Source organism: Salvelinus sp. IW2-2015, linkage group LG18 (assembly GCF_002910315.2).
Source record: "Salvelinus sp. IW2-2015 linkage group LG18, ASM291031v2, whole genome shotgun sequence".
Taxonomy (NCBI): Eukaryota; Metazoa; Chordata; class Actinopteri; order Salmoniformes; family Salmonidae; genus Salvelinus; species Salvelinus sp. IW2-2015.
The window spans coordinates 2,086,733-2,100,103 of NC_036858.1; positions in this window are offsets into that span (position 1 = coordinate 2,086,733).

A 13,371-nucleotide genomic window follows, 5' to 3' on the forward strand; every position below is an offset into this window, starting at 1 on the left:
CTAAACCTGTCCTGATATTAACTCTAAATACATGTAATTTAGAATCATTTTACAATACTGTCACCTGTAATCAGTGAGATATGACAGAGGAGATGGTCATCAGCTAGACTAGACAGGACACTGAATTTATGACACTCTAATTAACAGTGTTACAGAAACTAGAGACTTAGTGTGTGTGTGTGTGTGTTTGTGTGTGTGTGTGTGTTGTGGTGTGTGTGTGTGTGTGTGTGGTTGTGTGTGTGTGTGTGTTTGTGTTGTGTGTTGAGGGTGTGTGTTGGCTGAGTGACAGGTTGTAGGTGCCTTGTCAAATCAAATCTGAAATCAACATCAAATTTATCACATGCGCTAAAAATACAACATTAACCTTGAAATGCTTACTTACAATCCCTTTCCTAAACAATGCAGACTTCCAGTAAGAGAAAATTACTTAAAATAAAAAAAAAGAAATGGTAACACGACAAACGAATAAGTGTCAGTGTAGTATGTGTGAGGAGCTATAGAGCCAAATGCTTAAACTTAAGAGGTTAAGCACATTTTACTCCTGAACTTATTTAGGCTGGCCATAACAAAGGGGTTGAATACTTATTGACTCAAGACATTTCAGCTTTTCATTTTTAATACATCTGTAAAAATTTAAATAAAAAAACTACTTCACTTTGACATTATGGGGTAGTGTGTTAGGCCAGTGACACAGTCATCCGGAACAACTGGTGCTTGCATGCGTGGTTCGGTGTTGCTTGCCTCGAAGCAGCATAGAAGGCATCCTGTAAGCTTAGCATCCGCATTCATCGGACCACCTTGCGTATCACTGGTACTTCCTGTTCAGTTTTTGGCTTTCATCGAGGAGGATAGCGTTTATGGTCAGATTTCCGCAAATGGAAGACAAGGGAGAACATGCGTCTCTGTGTGTGGGGTAAACGGTAGTAGAGTTGTCTTACTCTTAGTGACACAGGTGACATGCTAGGTACACACGACGGAGGATGGATTTCATCTTGTTTCCTGCATTAACAATCACAGGCCTAAGTAGGAAAGCAATTTACCACAGTCAGCATTTTTCTGTTTTGATTCTGGTATCAGTCTGTGTGATGTGATCACGTTGGGTGGTATAAACTCGAATGAAGCTTCCTGGTTTCTCAATCCTAATTACTGTGTCATAACGTTCTGATTTCCCCAGGTGCGATTTATATTGAATGCCTATGTCGAATTATTCTGCTTAAGGTTTGTCTCATAGGTGTGTTCGCGGGTAATAAATCTCAAAAAAAATCCCGGTAAGTATGCTTGCCTTCTGAGTACGACGGGCGACTACCTCCTTAATGTTAGAGATTGCGCACAGCTTGCTGCCTTGACTAACGACCAAGGCTGTGGCCCAGGAGATGGAGCGCCACGTTCCAGGGTTTTGTATGTGTCATGGAGATGGGCTTGCCACAGGGCCATTAGAGTCTGGCACTGTGGAACCATTTCCAACGACCATCTGTTTCCTGCTTTGTGACATACCACACACACAGACACACACAGACCACACAGACACACACACACACACACACACACACACAACACACACCACACACACACAACACCACACACACCACACACACACACACACACAAACACACACACACACACACACCACACCACACACACAACATCAAACACACACAAGACATACACACACACGCCGTTCTCTTAAGTTCATAGGGTGTGGGCGTGTGGGAGTGGTGTGGGAACTACTCATCATTGTGAGACGGGAGCAGCAGGGCAGTGTGTAGGAGAGCGCGTAGTGTGAGAACACAACCCAGAGCAGGGATGCATATTGTACAATAACCTGTCTGGCAAAACAAGTCACCCTTTGTAATTATACCCGCAAAGAGAGAAAGTCCCTCAATTAGTATTCCTCAAGTTCTTGTTGGCCTTAGAGTGTGATGTTTTTGTGTGTGTGTGTGTGTCTGTGTGTCGTGGGTTGTGTTGGTTTGGGGGTTGGTGTGTGTGTGTTGTGTGTGTGTGTGTTGTGTGTGTGTGTGTGTGATGTGTGGTGTGGAGTTGGTGTGTGTGGGTGGATGTTGTGTTGGTGTGCGAGGTCTACTTCGGTAGAAGATTTTTATGTATTCTTAACATTGCTAACACTGCAGCTAGTAAATCCTAAATAGTAAAACACCACAGCGCTTAGGCCTTCCTAACCTGCGGTCCGTGGAATTACATCCATCAACAGCGCTCCAAGTATGACACTTCTAATAGAAGACACTATGACTGTCTTTGTTTGAGATACTCCAAGTATGAAGAGAGAGAAGCAGCCAGTGCACACAGAGATGATCTGGTGAGGGCTGTAGTACCGATCAGTGTAGATATGCTGATATGAATCATGCAGTTTAACGATGCATGTATTTTCTTTTGCCCAACTATCACAACATTTGATCCGAAACAATAGAGCGCCAGGACAGGCTGAACCCCTTTTGAACAATCTATGATTCGCGTTTAACTCTCTTTCAACAGGCTTATTCTCATCGAGCCACTAAATTGCTAACATAACCTTCTTATATACCTATCTCCAACCTCATCTTTTCTTATTATCTCATTTTTATGCCATCAACCACAACTGAAACTAGTTTCTTCAAAACCCAATTATAGCAGCAACACTGTTCATTTCAGCACATCTCATCGGGTTACAGAAACAGTTATGTAGGCCGAGTCTCCGCAGTAGACCAGGTAGCCAACCCCGACATTATAGTCACATGTAGTTCTTTTACCTAGAGAACTCGTTTGTACAACTTGCGGGTAGAACCTGTGCTCACTTTATTTGTGGAGCCATTTCTTCTTAATACTATCCAAGTTGCTATCCTTTAGATATATGAGATCTATTCTATCTGAGAACAGTACAAACATCTTCACCTGATAGTTACTCACGAGGGTTTGTTATTATCCATATGTGCAATTCAAATCCCCTCAATGATATTAGCCAGATATAGTTACTACACTCAAGGTCTCAAAATATAGTGTTCACAAGTATGAGATGGCGACTAGAGCCAGGTGTCGACCTGAGAAAGGAGTAGCTCTATTACTTATAATTAGTATCTTTAACTCAAATGTTAGTAATTATCGATAAGTACTTAGTCAGAGTCATCTTTGTTAAAGTAGACAGAGATAAACGCCTCTGAACCAGGGAACCTAGACTGAGACGTACCCTCGCTGAGCTCCAAATATGATGAATTCCATATATTCCACTAGGGCCTTCGTACTCTCAACCTAGAAGATATGGAGTGAAAATATTCTATTTATTTCTGGGGAACTATACCGAGTTGGAAGCGTTGACTAGAATCTGTATCTCCTAAGCTGCGATTCGCTACAAACGATGATAATCCATAATTTGAGCCTAGCATTGTTTATGCGAGCGAATCACTGATACATGCGAAAATCAACCAGTCCTATTGATACATTAATGACGAGCAATATGATCTATTCGAATAACCTCTGGACCACGCGATATCAAAGTGAATTCAACCACATGTGGAACAGGAAAAAGATATTTGACTACCCTACATAAGCCTCCACCCGATGACCTGACCCTGGCCAGAGCATTGAAAACAAGACATGTAACCTGGCGCCAGTGCTGGCAAATACTGCCCAAATCAAAAGAACCCCCAACTCTCGAGGACACGTAAGTAAATATCCGGGCACAACCTAGACCACCCACACCTCCAACCTGCCAGGCTTCCCTTCCGAGAGAACCTGACTAAGCATACACTCCTTTAGACTGAGACTACATCACACAATAAAGCTTATCATGACACCTAAGAAAATCTTGACCGTCATCAACATGACATTATCAAACAAGCGCGTGATGTGAAAACACTGCGTATGTAATATAACAAAGGACGACACTATGGGAGACAAAAGACTTTACAGACAGGCATAATCTATGAGTATGAAGTTCCAGACGCTCTTGTGGTTTTGGTTGAGTGATGTGTTAGCACAATTATAAGAACTCACTCTCTCGCGCATTAACCCATAGAGACCATACAGACTTGCGTGCCCACATATAGCCATATACACAGAACCAAAAGGACCTACTCTATCGAAATTTAACTCTTTTTTAGATTACCAATGTGACCGAGTTAGATGATTCTTCTTCCATTATCGATGTCTGACCTAGCGCTCTCTGATGTCAGTAAAAATAGTGACGTAAACTATGGTCGTATGCGAGCATTAGTTTATTACATGTAAAACAGCAACACTATAACTTTACCAGTGGATACAATTATAATAATTATTCTTCTAGCAGAAAATAATGTTAACATGAGGCACTGAGTAGTACAAAAGCAAGTGTAGGAAACACCTGGCTCACCTTCCCCCAGTTGACATCCCCTAAATGAGCGCAGACCTAGCTGCATTTCCAAATGCCAGCTTTATGACCTCCCTTATTGATTCACTGTTAAATCCACTACAACAATTGAATGAAGGGGAGGAAGACAGGTTAAAGAAGATTTTAAGCCTTAGGACAATGAGACATGATGTGTATCTGTCTTTGTTTGGTTCATTGGCCACTTCGAGAGGAGCCCGAATGGGCAAACAACATATATTTAAAGCTATGGCCCTTTGTAAAACAAAGCGTCCGATACTGTGATGTGAAGTTTCGACTCTTACCCGCGACGCACCAGTTCGAGGTGTAGTTGTCAAAGAACGTCTAAAAATAAAAATAAACTGGTGCCGGCAGTGCAGATGGTATTCAACCCAGAGCTCTAATCACGTTGCTCCATGTGTAGGTGCAAGAGAGATGTTCCAGTCGCACTCCAAAGTGAGCCAAACACCCAAATGGCACACGCACACCTATGGTGGACACATAAACTGTTTGGAAAAGCTTGACTTGCGAGCCAACATGGTGTAAAGCATCCGCTTAGTGACCCTGACTGTCCCAACACAAGCTCTTTGTAGATAAATGCCCCAATAATTTAGGCGTGTTACTGAAGATGAGCAAAAAGAGGGTCTGCAAGTGCTTGACCATGATACGAGCGTCCCAGGTGTTAATTTACAGGATAGTTGTGTGATGCTTGGGAATTCATGAAATACAAGCACAGATTTTTTGAAAAATCATTAGAGAACTTTTAAATAGTTGAGCGTCTGCCTTGGTGAATGTAAGTGTGGGTGGTTAGTATCGCTAGTTAGTATCAGTTGTAGTGAAATAAAGGTGACTGGTTTATGTCAAGTTCAATCATATTCAGAATTGTGCAGGACTTTATATGCATCATTTCAATTACAATGATATTTGCCTTACCTAGATTTAAAAGTATCTCTTTCAAAATATTACCCCCAATTCTAACCGCGTTTGGCCATGTTCTTGTTATCGGACCATATTGTCTAACGACAGTATGCATGTCATTTCAAGGTTGCGCAAAATGTTAGTACAAAAATGTTCTCCTGTCTCCATTTGATGCCTACATACCACAATGAAAACTGTCCAACTGATAGCGATTACACGTCTGATAAACTATGATGAAGATATTAGCAAAGCTTCAAGCCTTCCATGTCGGTGACAGAATAGATTCCCCCTTGAGATGTGCCTGAGACATGCTACTAGTTAGTCGTGTGCCTCTCTGGCGCCACAGTACATGTGATCTGTTGTTTAAGTGTTACTTCTTGTTAGCGCTTGCGTTACGAGATTTCAATTGGTCCCAGAGCCATCTGCATTTTTCTATCCTATGCTGTTGCTCTCCTCCCAATAATGGAGCGTGCATTGCCTCCTCTTCACTTTCCTGGCTCTGCTTGTTTCTAGATCGAAGAACCTCAAAGCTGGCTAGACCCCTGCTTGCTATCTTTATGTTTTACTGACATCAGGCGGCATGATAGGATAAAGTTACTCTTAGCTCTTCGGAATCTACAAACAAACCCCCCAAATTGCTACCATCTATCAGGATTTCTATACTGACATTTATCCCCCAATATAGCCCAAAATATTGGAGCATGTATATAATAACTGGCAATAACTATTTTATAAGTCCTTAGATATATCGGGATAGTGTTTGGCACAATTTGGGCACCACTGTCTCAAAACATACACAAACAGAATGAGAGCATAATCCCTGTTGAACTATTAATTTCCTCATCACTAGCTAAGAAGAGACACACTTTCATGAAAGCGTTTGTTAGACCCAAATGCTGTACAAAGAACAATTATCTCTTTAAGAGCAACGTTCACTTTCCGTTGAGCATACAAGCATCATGAAGACCTATAAAACTACAAATTGCACCATTTCTATTACAGACATCTTGACTTCCTCGAACACATCCGAGGATACACAACTTGGACTCAGGTGTCAGGCAGACTATTAGACATATAAGTAACCAATAAAATCTGCGTGCGGGAAACTCAATATAAGTCATGAGACTAATGAGTTAACAATTTTACTGAGTAGTAGTTATTAACAAATTAGTTTGATCCCATTACATCACCATCTCTTTCGTACTGCATATAAACAATATTGTTGTCAGGAGCTAGACGTGAGGTGTAGTGTTTTGCTTTTATGGGCCAGTATCTGGATATGCTAGCATGTTCAGCTAGGCAGTGCAAAATTACTAAAATAAAAAAAGGAAATGGTAACACGACAAACGAATAAGTGTCAGTGTAGTATGTGTGAGGAAGTATAGAGCCAAATGCTTAAACTTAAGAGGTTAAGCACATTTTTACTCCTGAACTTATTTAGGCTMGCCATAACAAAGGGGTTGAATACTTATTGACTCAAGACATTTCAGCTTTTCATTTTTAATACATCTGTAAAAATTTAAATAAAAAAACTACTTCACTTTGACATTATGGGGTAGTGTGTGTAGGCCAGTGACACAGTCATCCGGAACAACTGGTGCTTGCATGCGTGGTTCGGTGTTGCTTGCCTCGAAGCAAGCATAGAAGGCATCCTGTAAGCTTAAGCATCGCTTCATCGGACCACCTTGCGTATCACTGGTACTTCCTGTTCGAGTTTTTTTGGCTTTATGCGAGGATAGCAGTATGGTCAGTATTGATGCATAAATGGAATGACAAGGGAAGAACATTGCGTTCTCTGTGTGTGGGTGTAAAAGCGTAAGTAGAGTTTTGTCTTACCATCTTAGTTGAACACAGGTGACATGCTGGTACACCGAGGGAGGTGGCATGTTCATCATTTTTCTCTGCATTAAAATAAGGCCAATAGGAAGCAATTACACAGGTGAGCATTTTTCTTGTTTTGTTTGGCCTATACAGCTCGTTGAGTGTGTATTAGTGCCATCATCGGTTTGTGGTGGTAAATAAACATCTAGAAAAATATAGATGAAAAATCTTCCTGGTAAATAGATGGTCTGCAGCTTATCATGAGGTATTCTAACTCGGCGGGGCAGAACCTCGAGACCTTCTTAATGTTAGACGATTGGGCGCACCAGCTGCTGCTTACTACGACCAGGCTGTGCCGGGAGATGCGAGCGCCACGTTCCAGGGTTTGTATGTGTCATGGAGATGGCATTGCCACCAGGGCCATAGAGTCTGGCACTGTGGAACCCATTCCAACGACCATCTGTTCCTGCTTTGTGACATACCACACACACAGACACACACAGACACACACAACACACACACACACACACACACACACACACACACACACCACACACACACCCACACGCAACAGCACACACACACACACACACAAACACACACAGACATACACACACACGCCGTTCTATTAAGATTCAGTAGGAGTGTGGGGCTGTGGGAGTGGTGTGGGACTACTCATCATTGTGAGACGGGAGCAGCAGGGCAGGTGTAGGAGACGGTGTGAGAGACACAACCCAGCACAGGGATGCAGTATTGTACAATAACCTGTCTGGCAAAAACAAGTCACCCTTTGTAATATACCGCAGAGAGAATCCCCCAAATTAGTATTCCTCAAGTCTTGTTGGCTTAGAGGTGTGAGTGTTTGTGTGTGTGTGTGTGTGTGTGTGTGTGTGTGTGTGTGTGTGTGTGTGTGTGTGTGTGTGCGAGTCTACTTCAGAATATCTTAACAGCTAACAAAATAAATCCTAAAATAACCACAGTCTAAGTGGAATTACAAAGTAACTAATTTAAAAAACTATTCTGTGTACTCCATGAAAAGACAAGCCTCCACAGTGTGTGTAGGGGTGTGACTGATAAACACAGCTAAATGATTCTGCCAACACCTTGTCGAAGACAGCAAACTCATTAGAGCTTAATCCTGAGAGCTCAGTCAACATGTAATCACTACTCACTACACAACAACATAATGGTTCTAAATAGCACCAGATAGAGGTTCTTTGGCTTGTAACCATAGCGGAACCCTTTTTGTTATGATTCTTTATAGAGCCTTTATGGAGAAAGGTTCTTTATTTAACCATTCTCAATCTAAAAGGTTTTTTATAGATCTTTTTGAAGAAACCATACCGGGTTTTTTATTCTGGTCAACCAGATTATATAGTTAAAATTCCATGGGTGTTATTATTGTATTAATTGACAAGTTGAATCTAGTGAGATACCTCTGGAACAGCTGGGGGTCCCTGAGGAGAGAACTGAGAACCACTGACTGATTTAGTCAACCATTCTCAAGTGACATAAGGCCAAATGTCACAATCCGTAGTCATATATAATACATAGTGGCATAACACAACGTATCAGATCCACTGGAATGACACTAACTCACGGCTGCACAAAAAGAGCTGTGCGCAAACCACGCCCACAAATGTTCTGATGAGCCYCCTCCCCTACATTTTAATTATCACTGAAAGAGCAAATAACCCTTGTGTGAACTGTAAAGAACCATTGAAAAGCTCAAAGGATTATTTGAGTCAGTAGGGTTCCARATAGAACCATCACCCTTCCCAAAGAACCCTTGTGTACACAACAACAACAACGAAAATAACTTTTTTGTTGCGCTGTCTGTTCTCTCGTAGCCTGAGTCTGGCTAACTTCAGTATATGAAAAAGTCTTCATTAAAGTATTAGATAGGAGATGACAACTTCCTGGGTTCAGGGCCTCCATTATCAATGCGTTGGCACAAACCTGAGCGTAAATCATGCGTGGGATCATTTCCACGWGTAGTGTGATATTTATCAAMATGAACAATTGCTTGGGAGTGTGCTTACAACCATGGCACAGCCATTACTATGCCTAGGTACAGTGCCAAGTGGTGGGATAAGGGAACTGCTTGTCAAGCGTAGAATGGGGAAAATATATGTTGAAAAATGTGTGAAATTGTAAGAGTATTAGTTAAATAATTTTTCTATTTCCATTGTGAATTCATGCAACTTATCTTGACATGCTATATAATATTACCCAATCAGTGCATTTGTTACGCTAACACTCCATGTAATGTACAGTCCTTTGTTAAATTAGGCGTACACGTGAAACTGAGATAATGGGAAATTCAATGAGAGATGGCTGATCTTGTTCTGTTGYAAGATTTGGCACACGCTGCATTTCCCATAGAGCTTGTTTTTAGAGACGGGTGGGACTTTTTCTGCAGAAAGTACTTATGGGCTCATCAGTTATCATTTCCCAAAACCAATGTTATAGGATTTTTTTGCAAAGATTTAAGACCTACTTTAAAAAGTAATTCTGTCTTTTTTGGCAACGGGAGCTAGCTGATCAGCATTTCACAGCCCTCCACGAGACAATGTTTTGGCTGAAATCCTCAGCAAGACGAACAGTATCASATACAATTTCCATACACCATCGCATAACAGAGGGGGGTTTCTTTGCCATGATGCCATCAATGTGTTCCCAAATACGAACGGAGCAACAAACGGCACCCACATCACCATAAAATCACKAAAACAACTGAAACTATGTGAACAGAAAGGGTTTCCACACTTAATGTGCAGGTGATAGGTTATGTGATGCGCAAACGATGCTGCTGAATGTGATGGCAAGGAGGCCCGACTCCTTCACTCTGCAGAACAGAAATGTTGGCCGGCTACAGGATGGGGCTGTTGAGGATGGATGGCTTATTGGTGAGTGTTGCCTCCTCATTTCAAGTATATTCGCCACTGTAAAAGCAGCTTGATTGTCCTATTGGTCCCCTTATMTTTACTGGTCAAGCCACAACTGAGCGAGCCAAATAAAACCTTTTGGTTGTACTCAATCTCTGACACTAGCACTTCTTTTTCAGGCTCGGAAATCTTTTTTTCCCCCCGTTGCTTTTTTTGGGTAGCCTATTGTATATTTCCCACAGGTTTTTAAAAMAATGATTTTGACAATATACAGTTAATTATAGCCAAGGTTGTGCACGAGCACTGAGGCTGAGAACAATTGGTATTTACTTATGTTTGGTGTGCGGATGATGCTCGAAGGTTTGTTTGATAAATCACACGTTTTCTATGCGTACAACCATTCTATATTCCGTTCGTAAAAATAGTTTATACGCAATATTGATAAATGAGGCCCCTGGAGCTTGGTTTATTAACCTGGTGTCTGGTGAGGAGAGGATCGACCCCCAGGGAAGAGCATGAAGGGGAAAGCAAGGCAAGCATATCTCTCTCTCTCTCTCTCTCTCTCTCTCTCTCTCTCTCTCTCTCTCTCTCTCTCTCTCTCTCTCTCTCTCTCTCTCTCTCTCTCTCTCTCCTCTCTCTCTCTCCTCTCTCTCTCTCTCTCTCTCCTCTCTCTCTCTCTCTCTCTCTCTCTCTCTCTCTCTCTCTCACGACACACACACACACACACACAGTTCACGGGATGCTGTTATATGTATGAAGGTTCTGTACAGTATAAACTTAGGCTAGAAAATAAAATAATAAAAAGTTAAAAACTCTATTTGATATTATATATTACTCTGAGGTTACAAGACCTCACTTCATATTACATACTGAAATAGCCAAAGCACTAGATGTGAGCACTGTTAGGATATGAACAAACAGAAAAACAGAGAAGCAAAGTAGGATAACCATGATTTTGCTTTGAGTAAAAACAGTGGACAAAGTTCAGGGTACGTTTCATAGCTCAACTGTCCAACGGCGTGAAAACACACTAATCAAAGACATTTACCAGGTCAGAAAACAAGAGAATGTGGAGGAATAAACTTTGTTCCAAGAGGAGAGAAGAGACATTCTAACATTTCACAATCAATAAAGCTTATACCCTAGCTAGACAGGCAGGGGCATTGAAATTCCAACATCAGCTATTTGGCTCCTTTACTCTGTTGTATAAAGAGGAGACTGTTAGAATGTGAATAGACAGAAGCGCTGAAAAAACACCGTAGACGATAGTTTTTACTCAAAGAAAAGTAAACAGACCGGAGGAAGTGAACACCTTTTTGTTTAGCTCAACTGTCCAAAAGCGCGAAAACACACTAATATGTTTACCAGGATGGAAAACAAGAAAAAACAGAGAGTGAGGAGATACTGTATAAAGAGAGGAGAGAAAAGGAGAAACCTTGTAGCATTGCACAGTCAATAAAGTGTTTATTGTTGCTAACCAGGCAGGGAACTCTCCAAGATGTTGTACTCCAAGATGTTGTACTACTGTTTTACTCCTCCACTCATTATGACAATTGGTGAAGAAAGAAAAACATTATCTCTATAAGGTCTTTGGCTCCTTTACTATGTTGTTTAAATAAAATGATATATGAAGAAGATGCTGCTTTCTTGTTTGGAGGGTCCGTTTGAAAATCATACTTAAAGTTGTTTTTGTCTTTTTATGTTTTCAATCAAGCAAAGGAAGCCAATCCTGATTGGTGGAGAATCGTGGTACGGATGTGATACAACCATGTACAAACGTGCGCGCGCACGCACGCTCACGCACACACACTTTCCAATAAAAAAAATTGTATTCTAATMTTCAAATTTTACATTTCATTTMTCACATGCGCCGAATACAACAGGTGTAGACCTTACTGTGGAAATGCCTACTTACAAGCCCTTAACCAACAATGCAMTTCAAAAAAAGATAGTTAAGAGAATATTAACTAAATAAACTAAAGTAAAAAAAGATTTTGAAAAAAAGAAAGATAAAAAAAGTCACACTAAAATAATGAGGCTATATACAGGGTGCAGGTTAGTCGATTTGTAAATGTAGGTAGGGGTAAAGTGACTATGTATAGATAATAAACAGCGAGTAGCAGCAGTGTAAAAACAAGGGGGGAGGGGGGTCTATGTAATTGCAAATTCCCCTGTAATTCATTACACAGGTTTTAGCTCAGGATCAAACAGATGACCAAACATAGACACAGAAAACTCCCCAGTGTTAAATTAACACTGAAAGTGTGGACCTGTATAGACACTGAACAYTTTTGAATTAACACACTGCTTTATAAGCATATTTCTCATATTTTAGTCTTCCCAACCCTGGCAGTCATTCTGAATGCAGGTTGCAGGTGATTAAACATTCCTAAGTTTTGTCCATTGTCTATTTGGGTCCACACTTTTAGTGTTACTTTAAATGTAATACTGGAGAATTTGCTGTGCATCTATAATTCCCTCTGTCTCTGGACACTCGATCCCACTGTCTCTGGACACACAGCATTGGACTTGGCCTCTGATAACAATTCCTTTTCAACACAGTCTCTGCTGTAGTAACACATTCTAGCCTCTTTCATACCTGGCACTGACATGGGTCCTGAGTCCTGATCTTGTCCACATTCTGATTGTGCATTGTCAGAAATGTGTCGATACACATGATATTAAAATGTGTCTCTTATCTGACCACTGTGTCCACATTGTGACCAGATTTGCAGATCACTACCTATATGCACATTTTTTCACAGCTATTCTTTCAAAATAATATTTATTTATTTTAAGATTTATATTGATGGCATAAGTCAATGGTGCCACCTGTCAGTGATTTTAGAGAGCGGAATAATGAGGATTTAAAAGGTTTTACTGGCCAGGTCTGTTTACACTAAGACATCCAGACACAATGCGTGCCTGACTACCTCCGGAGGTGGTCAGGACGATCTGATCACAAAACAGATTACAATGCGTCTTTTAATCATCTACACCTGTCTAAAAATATGGTCCCAATCAGGGATGAGATGAGGACAAATAAGGCACGTTAAAACCAGTCATTAACAGAGTTTCTGTTACCTTTTACCTTGTGTGACTCACCATGCCAGGAACTGTGATTAATGTTGAGCTAAACACTATTTAAACTAAACCCTGGTTCTAGATAGCTACCCAATGTGCAGGCTTTTGTTCCAGACCAGCAGTAACAAATCTCCTTTTATTCTGGTCTACTGCTCATCAACGCTTTGATTGGTAGAATCCTGGTTGCCAGATATTGTTCTGCGTTAGCCAACTCCTTCATCGTTGCCATGGCAAACAAAATAAAACAGTTGGCTAAAGTAAAGTAGAAATAGAGTTGCCGACCATGCAGGCRAGCGTGTCAGTGCTGGGTGGGAACAAAACCCTGCACCA